The sequence below is a fragment of the Taurulus bubalis genome, assembly GCF_910589615.1.
Source record: "Taurulus bubalis genome assembly, chromosome: 20".
Classification (NCBI taxonomy): domain Eukaryota; kingdom Metazoa; phylum Chordata; class Actinopteri; order Perciformes; family Cottidae; genus Taurulus; species Taurulus bubalis.
In genome coordinates this window covers 7617603-7631595 of record NC_136608.1, presented here as the reverse complement: position 1 = coordinate 7631595, position 13993 = coordinate 7617603, and the positions used below count along the sequence as shown (strand labels likewise).

At 42.0% G+C, this 13993-nt stretch overlaps 1 protein-coding gene across 1 annotated transcript in view; it reads left to right on the top strand.

Annotated features, from left to right (window-relative positions):
- Window positions 1-10604: 10604 nt before the first annotated feature.
- The window catches only part of cald1a (caldesmon 1a), a 50729-nt gene continuing 47340 nt past the window's right edge, over window positions 10605-13993 (top strand). Inside the window, exon 1 of the mRNA XM_079236301.1 lies at window positions 10605-10685. The gene's annotated coding sequence lies outside the window, so the exon portion shown is untranslated. The remainder of the gene's footprint in view (window positions 10686-13993) is intronic.

Sequence of the window (13993 nt, the reverse complement as noted above, 5' to 3'; positions counted from 1 at the left end):
GTGTGTCCCTGTGTCCATGTGTGTGCATCCCCTGGCAGCAGGTCTGGCATTAGTCTCCGACACACTGCCTACTGTTTGGGGATTTGGGGGAAGAAGAGAAGAAAAAAAAGGTCCTAATAGCAACGTACGTCCAGGGGGATTCTAGCGTGCAATTATCCACAATGTTGTGACAGTTCCATGCTGTGAGAAGAAAAATATTACTGCTCCAATTCAGATGCCTGTTAGGAGTGCATTATCTGTCTATATCCAAATAACCTATTCTGGGCTACGTCCTTACAGGCGATCACGGAAGGGTAATCCACTCCGCAGCCTCTGCTATCATAAGTCTAATGCAGGCTTGTGCTGTGGAAACAAAGTGCCAAACACTGTGTGCAGAGTGAACCGTCTCCACTATGCACGATAAACTTAATACATGGCTAATTGACATGGCAAGCCGCTAAAAAGGGCAGAGGCATTACTGGTCGTGGAGCAGGAAGTCAAGATTGCAGAGGCAGTGATAAAAGAGAGTAAGTGCTCTCAACCTTCCTGCTCGGGGACCGCAGGTTCAGAACAGCTGTGCACCATAAGTACAGAGAAACGATAAAGACTTGTGTTGAAAGTCAGGAAACCCTGCAATTGATAAAAGTGCCATGCTTTTACAAATGACACACAGAATATCACTTAATATAGCATGAAACGAGACGCTAACTTTTTATTAGCCGGCCTTTTTAAGGCACTCTTTATTAGCCAGTAAATGTATTTGGCAAAGATTTCCCAACACAAAGTCAACTTACTTGGCCACTTCGCATGGCCTTCCTCTGGGGATGGAGTTGCTCGGTTGTCAAGGAAATGGTCACTATTTTCAAGCTCAGAACGCCATGATGGGATGTGGTAGAATTTTCGGCCAATTAAGTGTACCTTGCGTTGGGAATTAGTTTTTGCTAAATTGGTATTTCCCAGGTTGAGAATGAACTACCAAGCTCAGATACCAGTATACTATACGTCCGTCTCAAATGCTAACTATGACTTATTTCATTTGCTGGCTTAACCATGGTGAATACTTGTAGATGAAAGGTGACTGTCTAGTGACACACCAACAGTATTAAAACCCGACTGCAGTTTCCTACAGGTCTACAGTGGGTTTCGTCTTTTCGGCTCAATGTTTTGGTTTTTACGACTCTCACCACTCTCATCAGCTGTTTTTTGATAAAACTGTTGTACGTTAGACAAACAAAGTTAGCAACTCGCTGGAGGAACATAGTAAAGCGCTTAACAACTAAATAGACCGATATTTCAATCAGAGGTTGGTGAAGACCAAAAATAGAGCTAAAAGGAGAGTGAATATAGGGATTAAGTTTGCCAGAAACCCAACTGCACATGCATGATAGTGTTGTTCGGTATTTGCTGGATGTGTAAATGCACCTGCTTGTGAACAAATTTACCATATTGACAAAAAATATGATAATGTTACTGTTGTTGTGTTTTGTTTCCACTACCCCCTAGTTGGCAAAAAAAAAACAAAGTTATTGCCGGTTTAACAAATAAAAGGCACTCCAGGGTAGTTAATTATTTCATCACACAGTACATTCGACTCTTTTGTGTTTTTTTTTGACAAACTATGAAATAACTCACTATGCATGCTGGGTAAAGGTTACAACACCAAAGGTACAGTACAGTAACACTGTCCTGCTCATGCGGGAGACTCAGGCAGTTGGATTCTTGTGGCAATCTATCTTGTGTCATTGTTGGCCTGTTGTGGTTTTGGTATTGTTCTCCGTAGAATACTGCATTCGTTTTCGTGATTTGTCTTCGTATTCACTCAGCTGTCAAATATTATTTCGCACTATGAAGAGCCATTGACAGACTGAATAGCCAGGCCAACTCTCTTGTTCTTATATCCAGAATGGTTTCGAAAAGGCTGACATGTGGATACATTTTGTCTATAATATAAAATGTTTTTTTTTGCTGCAACCGTTCCCATGCGTTCCTCAGAGAAACAACATCTCTCACTCTGCTGTATACCTTTCTTTAAAAAAAAATCCACTTTAAAAGACATCCTGACACCTGTCTAGTTTGACGGCTGAGTGAAATTCTAAATCTTTTACATGCCATTTGATGATAAATCATTCCCTTCTTTCTTTTTATTCCAGTTTTTTCCCCCTCTTTTCCTTCTGCACACGGTTGTGGTTTAAAGAAGTCTGTTCTCTTCACAGGAGCTCTGTGAGGATTTGCAGTGAAAGATTGACACGGAGCATGATGAGCGCTACGATATTGAGGTGAAGGTGCCCAAGAATGAGAACGAGGTACTTGTCTTTGTAATGGAAATGAACAGAAGTCGAACTCTGTGTCAGAATTTTTGATGAAAGCTAACCGTACTTGTACTTTACCTGCGATAACCTCCAGCCCTTTGAAGATCAAATCCTATACTCTCATCTTAATCCTCCTTCCAAGATTATATCTATTTGCGTCTCTAACCACACCAAAGTGGAATTATGATCTTGTATGCACTGCCTGAACTCACAGGGGATTGCAGAGATTGGTATGAAAAGTTATGCTACATGTCAGATTGTATTCTGCAGACTTTGTGATCTGCTCTAATCCACAAAGGACACAGAATAAAAGATATTCTTTGCATGCATGTATTTTCCTGCAACGTATCCACACTAGACTTTTGGAAGATTGCGAAGAGAAATAGCAGAAATGGAAAAATAAACCTGACTCGCTTTTCTTTTCTCCTTCTGCTACTGACCCTCAGATCCATACTGTGATTTTAGAAGGTCTTTGAACAGAACCTGAAGTGAGTGAAGCCGTCTGGAGACCAAATCGAAACACCATGAAGACAGATGGAGGAAGTAAGGCCAGAGGCAGTAGCTTCCTCTACTTTCTTTTTTCACGGAAGCATGTTGTTTTGTTTTCATGTATACTGTATGTCTACATTTTGTATGTAAGTCTGCAGAATTAGGATCACTGGAATACTTTGATATGGAATAATACCTTGAACAAATGAGATATGATATCCTCAGGAAGTGCAGTCACAAAATATAATGTACATGTGTTCAGATTTTACTTGCTTATGACTCTGAGAAGGAGTATGATTTTTGGCGCATATAGTTTATTACAACAAAGCTGAAAACTGTATTTTCCTATTCCAGTTATTGTCATGGCTCTGATACAAGACTTGAAATATTGAGTTATACCTTTCTGGTTCTCTAAATTACTTTAATATTACAAAAAAAAAAGTGTATGCATGGTTTTTAGTTTGTGATCAAACAGAGGCAATGACATCCACTTGGACTAATTAACTAATTAGAATTTGGTCGTCAAAGGTTGTTGTGTTTTGGGGCCGTAACTCGAAAATTCATACGCTAATTATGACAATTTCATGTCTAATAGGATAACATGATGAAGGGATTACATTGTGGACGGACATGGATGTAACTGCAGCACAAGTGGTTGGCGGATGCATGTAACAGCGTGACGGTAATTCTAGTTTTTTTCCATAAAATGGGATTTATTTTAGATACAGCCACGGGATCGAGGCATCCACCTTTTTATAGAACTGCCCACAAATAATTTTACAGGAGGCTGTACAGAAGAACTAGAACATTCCTTTTGTACCACATCTACATGTTTTAGTGATCTTCACGTCTATCGGGACCTCCTCACGCTCTTATTAGACTGGACACACACAACTATCACATGGAGAGGAATCGTACAGTTATCCTCTCTAGGTGACAGCTCACAGTGTAACTACAGTGGGTATGACACAGGACTCTTTGCTAATGCTGCTGCTGCTGCTTTAGAACATTATAAACCATTTATTTGAAATATATATATATATATAGAGAGAGAGAGAGAGAGAGAGAGAGAGAGAGAGAGAGAGAGAGAGAGAGAGATGGATGGATCTTCAAAACTTGGAGAGAGAAAAGATATATACTGGCAGATGAATCCGCAAATTATTATCGCACAGAGTTGTCTTTTACAGGAGTATATCTACTTTACATTCTGAACTGGTGGTGGCAGTATAGGTCAGACTGCTGACACCATAACAAATAAGGGATTTGACTCACCCTGACAATGTTCACTTTATCATAATCTCCACCAGGGGCTGTCCAAGCATCACCCTCCATTCATCCATTCATTCTTTACTGATGCATGAAAAAGGGTTGAAGGAATGACTGTACTTTGGCTTGAAGATTTCCCTTCATCCCACTGGGTGATTAAAGTGAACTGGCCCGCAGACACAATGCAGTGTAAGTGTGCAATAACTAAGCCAGTAGCAGAGGGATAAGTGTTCAGAATTACATCGAGTGAGTGGGTAGAGCTTGAGTGGATTGTTGAATTATTCATGTTGTGATTGTAGGTGGCAGAACTACATGTCCACATGTGCAGTATATAAAAAATATACAAGTGCCAAAAATACAGTTTCCTGATCTCCCATACTCTTCCTCCTGTCATTTCGCTTTTTGTATGCTGAACAGATGGCCTTGTTGTGATTGGACCCAGATGGGGTTTCCGTGGCAATCTCAAACATCCCACACAATGTTATATTTGCCCCAGCTTTGACTCCTGAGCAGAAATTATTTCAAAGCTTTATTGTCTGCTGCTGTCTTATGTGTGTCAGTGCGGCTTAGACTGAAACAAGCAAGAAATAAGCTATAGGAGCCCTCATATTTACGTTAATTGCTGGTATTACTGTTCAGTCGAAATGGCTCGACATGAAATGTCTTTGATCAGCTTTGAATTACCTCTCGTGTATCAACCAAAGTCTTGGCGGTGAGATCCATCTTGATCCAGATATTTATCTTTTATGTTTGTTGATGTGGCGGTGCTGGGATTCAGAGGAGCCTCGCAAAGGTGTCCTGGGAGTGATTCAGTAAAACATCTGTGATGGGAGGTGCCCATCTAATAACCCCAGTGACATCCTTTCTCTCTTACTCACTGCTCGTTCTTTATTGTGTATCAAAGCCAGGTTTCTACATATGCACTGTTGCTTTTTCACAAGGGATGCCTGTATTACACATACTGTGTTTTAGTTCATAAGAAAATGAGTTGCAGAAGTCTAGTTGCGATCACAGTTTTTATGAAAAAGTCAAATTAAGTGCCTCATGTAATGATAAACTAACACTCCAGTGATGTATTTAAATGACATGGCAGGGATATAGCCCCTAACAATATGGCAAAGACCCATTTCTGGAAATTAGATGGATGCCAGTGGTGGATTTTTGGTCATGAGAGCACTTGGCAACTGTTACAGCCGAGTGAGATAAGTTACCAGAGGGACTGTTTGTTAGCTCATCTGTAGTCAAATGTCCTTTTTTGTTTTCTGTGAGGTGTGTCCAGTGGGGTTAGGTTATAGACGCAGAAAGCTAGAAGCTAGAAACCACATTCCCATTGATGTATCTTTTAAAAAAGAGGTCAGTTTTATCTTCTTTCGAGTAATAATGTGAAAATGTCTCTTTGTAGTGTTTAATGTGGGCTTCATGCTTTTGGATTTCAGTTCAGAGCTACTTTGATGTCATAAAAGGCAAAATGAAATAGTTTTTACCCTTTAAACCACATTCTTTACATAAATGTATCAAGACTTTATATTTTTGACAATCTTTCACATTTTCCTGACTATATTCAACATTGTGTTAAAGTCAACAAACGAGGAATACTGTGTTTGCTTTAGTTAGACTTATAGCTGGTGTGACGAAGGCCCCCAGGGACCCGTCCTGGGGCCCCTGTACATGTGAAAGAGTTAGAACTTGAGCCAGGTGTGTCCCAGCAAGGCTTTTAATCCCTGTTTGAGCCCTGCTGCACGCTACGTGAAATTGATCATTATAAATCATTTTATATAATGGACATTAGGCGTGGAAGGAGGTCAGAGGGCTTCGTGCAGGGAAAGGATTCAAAGCCGTGTTCATCATGCACATTAACAGTGGAGGCTTGAATTTCATTTGGAACAGTAACTCTTTCAGTGGTCCACAAATGTAATCAACCTTGTTCTAATGTTGTCAACCATTAAAATGATATAGTTTACCCATTACATGTCATTATTGTCATCATCAAGACAGTATATATGCTTGTGCCCTTCTCACGGATGATGTCATCTTCTATGGCGAACCATCTCTACGCATCTTAATGGACTAATCCACACCTTCGTACGATCTCGTAACACTGTCTCTTATCTTTGGTGGAAAAGTGGGGCCACGGATGGTCACATCAATCTGATATTCTCGTGATAATCATATTGTTTGTCCATGGATCAGTCAGTATTAAGCCGAACATGAGCCATGCACTAGGGAAATAATCAAAATGTTTACTAGTGCAGGTATCTATCCTTTGTTTACATTTTTTGTATTTGAGAGTTTACAGTGGAGCGATACAGGAAGTAACAGACAAGAATGATGGAAGTCCTGGACTTTACCAAGGATGCTGCAGGTATTTGGTATGCTTTTGCACTGCTGAGACATCCTAGCTACCAATCATCCGTGATACATACACACACAGTGAGAGAAGGCTGCAGTATATTTTAATCCATTTCAAATTGATGTCCAACATTGGTGACACTATTCTTGAACAAAGAGATCCTGTTTCTATTTAAAGCAGCAGCATTCCTAAATGTCTCATGGTTGTCATTGTTGTGAAGAAAACTTTTCACTAAGCAATGATAATGTGGTTGCAGAGTAACATTTGGGACTTTCATCATGAACTCCAACACTTTTCTACAACTGAATACAACTTTGAAGGCAAATCCCATCCACACCTCTGAAGTCAGTTTCGCACAAGATGGCAACACTGTCTTTCATCTGATTTAAAACAATGTGATGAAACGGGAAAATGTCAAAGGCTTTGTTAAATCCCTTATAATTGGTTCTGAGGTGTTTCATGTGATGTAACATTGTGAAGGTGTATGTCAGGTAGATTTGGCAGTAGGGATCTGTCTGGCCGGGGGCTCCAGAGATCTGTGCTCCTTTGACAGCAGCGGCACACATCTCACAGAAAGCAAAACAGCCAAAGGTTATATTGGCGTCTCTTTGGTTTGTGGGCACATAAACATGCACAATTATCCATATGTTTAGTGCTTTCTCTAGTGGTGCTTATGGTTAAGACCTATGTGGTGATGTGTCCATTCTGTTGTAGTAAGGCTCCCTGAGGAGCCCCGAGGAGGCCGAGCATAAACCAAAATGTGTAACTGAGGTAAACACCTGAGATCATGACGTAAATATGGCAAGTTAGAATCGGCCCTGAATGTAAGGGCACTGCACCAACTATAAACATGCCACGGTCAGAGCATCGCTTTTGGCAATCAAAATATTTCATGAAGTAACTTTGCATGATGGCAATGCAGTTTTGGGGCCAAGATGTTGTGTGCCAACTGGAAGGGAAATCTGAAAGAAACCTGCAAGATAAAGGATGACAGGTTTATCTTAAAATACATAATTTTTCAAAGGATTTAAGATAAGGATGGCCTTCTAACCCTCCACTCTGTCTTTGTCTCTCCTCTCTCTTCTTCTAAATTGTCTCTCATTCTGTCCCACACACACACACACACACACACACACACACACACACACACACACACACACACACACACACATACTTACAGACACACGCATTTGCACACAATCAACGGACTGCACTTATTTCACTTTATCTCATAGAAACACATGTAAAAGAGCAGCAATGCATATGGTGCTCATTTCTGCACCAGTGGCCTCATGCATTTACTGTAAGTTCATTCTTTGTTGTGAGCATCATTGTTTTAAGGGGAAGACAAAGCGGGGCAGTGTCCCCACGACAATTTTGTCCATCACTTTGGTTTTTGATCTGCAGAACTAATGACATTCAGCTTCAGCTCTGCTTTGTGCAAACGTGAGCACGCTAACACGCCAAACTAAGATGGCAAACGGTGAACGTTACCTGCTAAATATCAGCATGCTTAGAGTTGTCATTGAGTGCAGCCTTTAGAGCAGGGGTCTCAAACTCAATCTGACTTGGGGCCACCACTGGTATTGTGATATCATCGGAGGGCCACACAGAAAGCGCGATGTTTTTGCTTATTTAGTTTACTTATTTATTTACTTTTACATTCATAACATATTTTCGTCATACTTAACAAAAAATGCAAACAGCAGTTTCTATACATTTTTATATTAGTTTTTAACAGTGCAAATATATATATATTTTTTTAATAACTTATTGAAACTGCACCGAACCAACAAATGCAATCCCTGAATACATTTGAACTTTATTCTATTTCTTGCCAGACACCTGGCAGCGCTTCTGCTCACACAGCTGAGCCACATTGACCCTGATCCAGGTCACAGTGAAACCCTGAACCAGGTCATAGTATAGAAACCCTGAACCAGGTCATAGTATAGAAACCATGATCGAGGTCACAGTGGAAACCCTGAGTACAGCTTCACGATAGGCATCACTAAGCCTGAATTGCAATAGAATGAAAAATATGACAAAAAAGTCCACTAGAAAAGCAAGGTCCATAACCCGTCTTGGATCATCAAGTTCAGAAACATCCATTCTGCCATCTTCCATGAATTTCTTCACTTCTGCTCTTAACTCAAAACATCTCTAGGACATTTCCCCTGCTGAGCCAGCGCACCTCAGTAAAATGAAGTACATCACTATATGTTGACTCAATTTCTTCTAAAAAGGCCCTGAACTGGCGGTGCTGTGAACTCCTGTAAACTCGTATAAACTCCTGGACCACGTTTCAGGACAACAGACATGACGTGTTCATGTTTCAAGTATTTACTGCACAGTGCCTGTTGGTGTATAATGCAGTGCAGAACAACTACTGGATCTGTATTTTCCTCCTCTAACTTTCTTTGGACCAGTCCATTTTATTTGCCTGTCATAGAAGGGGAGCATCTGTGGAAATGCCCACCAGTCTGTTCCACGGTAAACCAGCTCGCTCAATCACAGCACAGCTCCTGAAATATATCCTTGGCTGTGGTGCGACACAAACTCAGCAATTCTTCCGTCACTTCGAATTGCTCATTAATACGCCTGATGAATATGGCTAGCTGAGCATTGTCGGTTTTGTCTGTGCTCGTCGAGCGCCACGGAGTATGCAGTGAAACCTGTCACTCGACAGATAGAGAGATATTGCTGAACAAGCTCTTCTTTTCTGGGCACAGAATATCAGTGACATGCAACATGCATTCTTCAGAAACTGGCCTTCGGTGAACAGCTTTCCTGCTTTGGCAATTAACTCACTCACCACATAACTTTCTGAAAAAGACTTTGCTGGGACGCGAGTCCTTTCTGAAGCTGCGTGGCTCGTTTTTTCCTCTCGTCTCCCAGGTGCTTCTCATACTGTTCTCCGTGTTTAGTCGAGTAATGACGCTTGAGACTATATTCCTTTAAAGCGGATCCTTTTTCTTTGCATATGAGGCAAGTGGCATTTGCATTAGATGCGTGTGAGAAAAACGCGCGGGCCACACTAACATCAGTGGCGGGCCGTGGATTGTGTACCTTTGCCTGCTATAACAGCTGATCGTGGCGCAACCGTTTGAGACTCATGCTTTAGAGCAACTTGCATGCTGCAGACTAGTTAAAGTCTTAGACCGGTAACTCTCACCTCCGTCTTCTAAAAGTCTAATTCGTAAATATCTGTAATGTGAAATGTATTATTACTTTATTTAAAGTTGTGCTGCTTAAATTCTCCCAGCATGTGCAGAAGTGGCATTCTTGTAAACAATAAACAGGAAAATATATTGAATAAAATCAAATTGTATTGAACCATAAGTCGCTCTAGATCGATAAACCATCAATACACATCAGCAGGACTGTAAGTGTGAAGAAAATCATGATTTCAACTATCATGACTGCAATTACTAAAACAACACAGACAGCAAATTGGGCATGATGTACATTAATTATTAGTAATAAGTAATATATTGTGGAACGTTCTCCCCACAAATACACCATGTCTTTTCTCCTCCCGGCTCTTCAGAAGTAGTTCACCCGAATTACTAGTCTACTAACATGTTTTTAATAATTAATAACCTCGAGTGGCAGGCAATGTATATGCATGCAGTTTTTTAGTCCACTTTTTATTTTATTTTTGCAAATGAATAGAATTGCATTGGTGTTAAAAAATGTGCATCTCTTTTTGTAGTGGTACACATCTTTGAGATTGTTCCTATGCTTATTCATGCGAGGCAAAAAAAAAACGGATGTTGAAACCCCCCATTAACGTCAGCGTTACTATTTACATGAAAGCTTTTAGGCTTATCGGCCGGACTGAGCACACTGCCCTCCTTTTTTTTTTTTGGAACCCAAGATTAACATTTCATATGATCGCTCTTGACAGATGATTTTCTTTCAGGGGCCCCCTTAAGGATAACCAGCACAAAAAAAAGGGAGGGGGGGTGCACTTTCTGCCGAAAGTCACTTTGGCTTATTAGAAGTTGTGCAACAAGCTGCTCGCAGAGTTAACGCTTGTCATTTTTGCACCAGTGCAGACTTTGCGGACGTTTTGCGGAGCGGTAAGTTTAACTTTTCACCGGACAGCCGACTGGGCCAAGGGTAGATGTGCGGTTGTGTCTTAAAGGGAGGGGCTTGAACGGGTATTCAGTTTTTTGTGTGTTGGTACCATTGAGTGCAGCGGAGGACCGACCGACTGCAGACTGGCTCCCTCTCCTCTCCTCACACTCGACTCAAGAGCTCTACTTTTGTCCCGTTAGCATTCACAGGTAAGCGCAACAAAGAAGCTCGGAACACCCGCCGGGGAAAAAAACAACCTTTCACACTTTTCGCAGACGCGATTAGGAAGAAAGTGCGTGACGCGCTGACGCTTTTTAGCGAATGAAAAGGCGTACTTTCTTTTTTTTTCTTCTTTTTTTTTTGACAATGAGAGATTATCACGTTATGGGTCTCCGCTGCGCGCGTGGACTGCCGCCGATACTTTTCAGGATACCTTGGCTGTAAGCCGCTCCCTCTTTGTGCAACGACAGCGGTCCGCTAAAGCTGAACTCACAATTGTGCGCCGTCATAAACTTTTCTGTCGGCCGAGCGGCGACGCTGTCACGTGAAGGTTTTTTTTTTTTTAAACCGCGGGGGCAACACAAAGAAAAGCGCATGTCCACTCCTGTAATGCGCGCGCAGTCCTCCGGGAAAGGGGTCCAAAGGGGGTCTCCGAAGTTTCTCATCGCCTGACAGCACGAGCGGCATTAAATGTGTTGTTGATAATAGTCTGAGCATCCTCCCAAAAATGAAAGCTGTGTTCTTGACCTACAGCTGCAGAATGTAGACAGACCTGTTGGAATGTGTCATGTGGATGGGAAGCGGATGGGAGGGTGTACCAAAGTGGTAGCAAGGATGGGCCCCCCATATTTCTACCAACCCACCACCACATGCCCCTCTGAAAGTTCAAGTTTTGACTATAATACATGGGGCCGTCGTCCTGTGAGCTTTAAAACACATCCAGCATCTCCTGCTGACAAAGGCCACTTTTGCAACAAAACAAAAAAAAGGCACTTGCAGATGAATCCTCATCGTTTCAAGGTATCACATTCTTTACAATCCCACCACCCCTGAGGCGAAAAAAAAGGCTCCCCTCGACTCTCATTGTACTTTGAGTTGGCCGGCAAGTCTTTTGATCTCGGCTTTATTACATAGTATCTGTGAAATGGAAGCATGGAAAATGGGAGAGGGGTGGAGGGAGGGAGGGAGCCGTCAGAGGGTGGATCTGTAGGTCCTTTTTTTTCGTTCTCGCTTTCAAACTTTTTTCGGGGGCCAGCGACAGCGTAGTAATTGTCCATGAAACTGTATCTGATAAGTTGTGCAGTGTTTGGAAAACACATTGGAGAATGCCCTCCGCTCCTTATAAGGGCGCAGGCCCAACCTGGTGACAGGTGATTGGAATAGCCTCTGGAATGCGATGCATAACAGTCTGCTACTACAGTGGTTCACAAGATTTTTCTCTCATGTAGCATGTTGGATGAACAAAGGTACCTTCAGGGACGCAAATCTGTCACGTGCATTTGAATTGATTTCAAACTGAATCATATTTAACTCAAAAAAACAAAAACAAAAGTGGAAAACAGCTTCTTCATACGATTGAACTTCTGTTTTATTCAAGTTCAAGTTGCATTGGTCACATGTACGAAGAAGAAGCTGGATATTCCAGCCATTTATCCATTACTTTGTGTCAACAGTTTAACCATTACTTTTAGCTAACTATTCCAGCAGCTTATCCGTCACCATTTCAACTGTTGATCCAGGACTTTGAGCTGCATCCCCATTACTTTCAGCTATCTATTTTAACTTGTATCTATCGCTTTCAGCTAACTATTAAGTATCCTTTGCCTGCTTGCAAACTACTTTTCACACACTCTCTCAATCACAACATGTAGCTTTCCGGTGTTAAAGCTGACTCCTGTTTTCTATTTAGTCAAATACATTGAGTCTTTCCACATACTACATAACAACTAGATAAGCATTTCCTGGGACACAAGTAACCCTGATGGAAATCACTACACCAGGAGTTTTTTCTTCTTCTTTTTTTTCAGTTGTTGCCTGCATATGTTCACACGCATATATGCTCTCACACAGCTATTCCTGGGCTGAAACACACACAGAAATCTGCAGGCAGGCTTTACACTAAAGTGCATGTCGGGCTTTGTAGTGTACTTAAAAGGGGCTTTTGTAATTGGCACAATATGATATGAGAGCAGAAGAATCTGGAGGTAATTGCACATAGTGATAACAGGGGTTTGGCAGTGTGGGGCGAGAGCCAGGGCCAGGGTTAGGGCTGGGCGGGCAGGATGTAGGGAACACTGCCATGCATTTCCGGAGTCTGGCTCTGGACTGCACAGTGCGGTGAAGGCTTCTAGTTACTGTACGCTGGCTCCCTCTCCTTCTCCCTCCCTTCTCTCATGCACTTGATGAAAGTTAAATGTTGGATCAGGTAATTAGTGGACCTCATACTTCAGCGTAATCAACATGTGCTTAAAGCACGGGGCATTCATGAATCTATCCCCGCGTGCACTGATGTGTCAACACGCACACAGTGTATATGCGAGTGCCTTGTTATAGTTTGATCCTAGATACTCATAATCCACCACAGTATCAAGTTCCAAAGCAGGAATCCAGAGTTTCCTTGCAAGGCAATAGTTCCTTACCGCCACCGAGCTAAGGCCGCCAACCAAGTGGCAAACTGAATTTGAATAGAATGGAAAACTGGCAGAGGCGATTCTTTTTTTAACACAAATGATCAGATTGTACTGTTATTTTTTTTAATAGATGTTTACCTATACTGTGTTTAGTGTGTAAAGTAGGTTTTCCAAGCGTGGTTGGGTTTCCAGCGATGGAACGCTGACATGTCGGTCCAAATATACATTGTGTCTGCACAGCAGGTGCCAGAGCTATTTTTCTAGTTTCTTCTCATAACAAGACTTGAGAAGAGGTTTCATGTTTCATGTCAAGCAGGTTTCATGTGTTCCAGTCTGTTGGCTTGATTTTATGCATGTTTGTTTGTTCCAAGAATATGGCTTCAGAAAGAGATGCTGCCATTAGCGTGCCTGCAGCTGAAGCACAATGAGCGCTTTCTGTTTCATCAATGGTGTCCTTGTCATCAGCATCGACCCGCCGTCCGGCTCAAAGTTAAGGTTTGTGTCTTCTGGACGACGGCGGGAGTAGGACAGGGTTCACCTCATTCCAAGTGACTGTGATTGACAAGCAGCTATGGCGCTCATGGGACTTTGGCCCTGGACGGGAGCCCCACGGCGTACTCGCTCTGTTCCCCCTCGCCTTTGAATTTGATAGCATGTAATTTGAATGCGCCGCATCCAGAACCGCACACTAAGTTGTATAATATGGTGGGCTTGGACGGACGGTTGGATCTCGAAGCTGGAAAAGAATTGTTAACTCTTTCGACGCTCAACAAAGTTGGAGGCAAAAAAAAACTGGTAGCCCTTCTTAATTGCTTGTGAAGTCAGATTAGGGCAGGAAAACCTCAGAGGACGCATATTCAGGTCCTGGAAAATACGGCGGAAGAGTT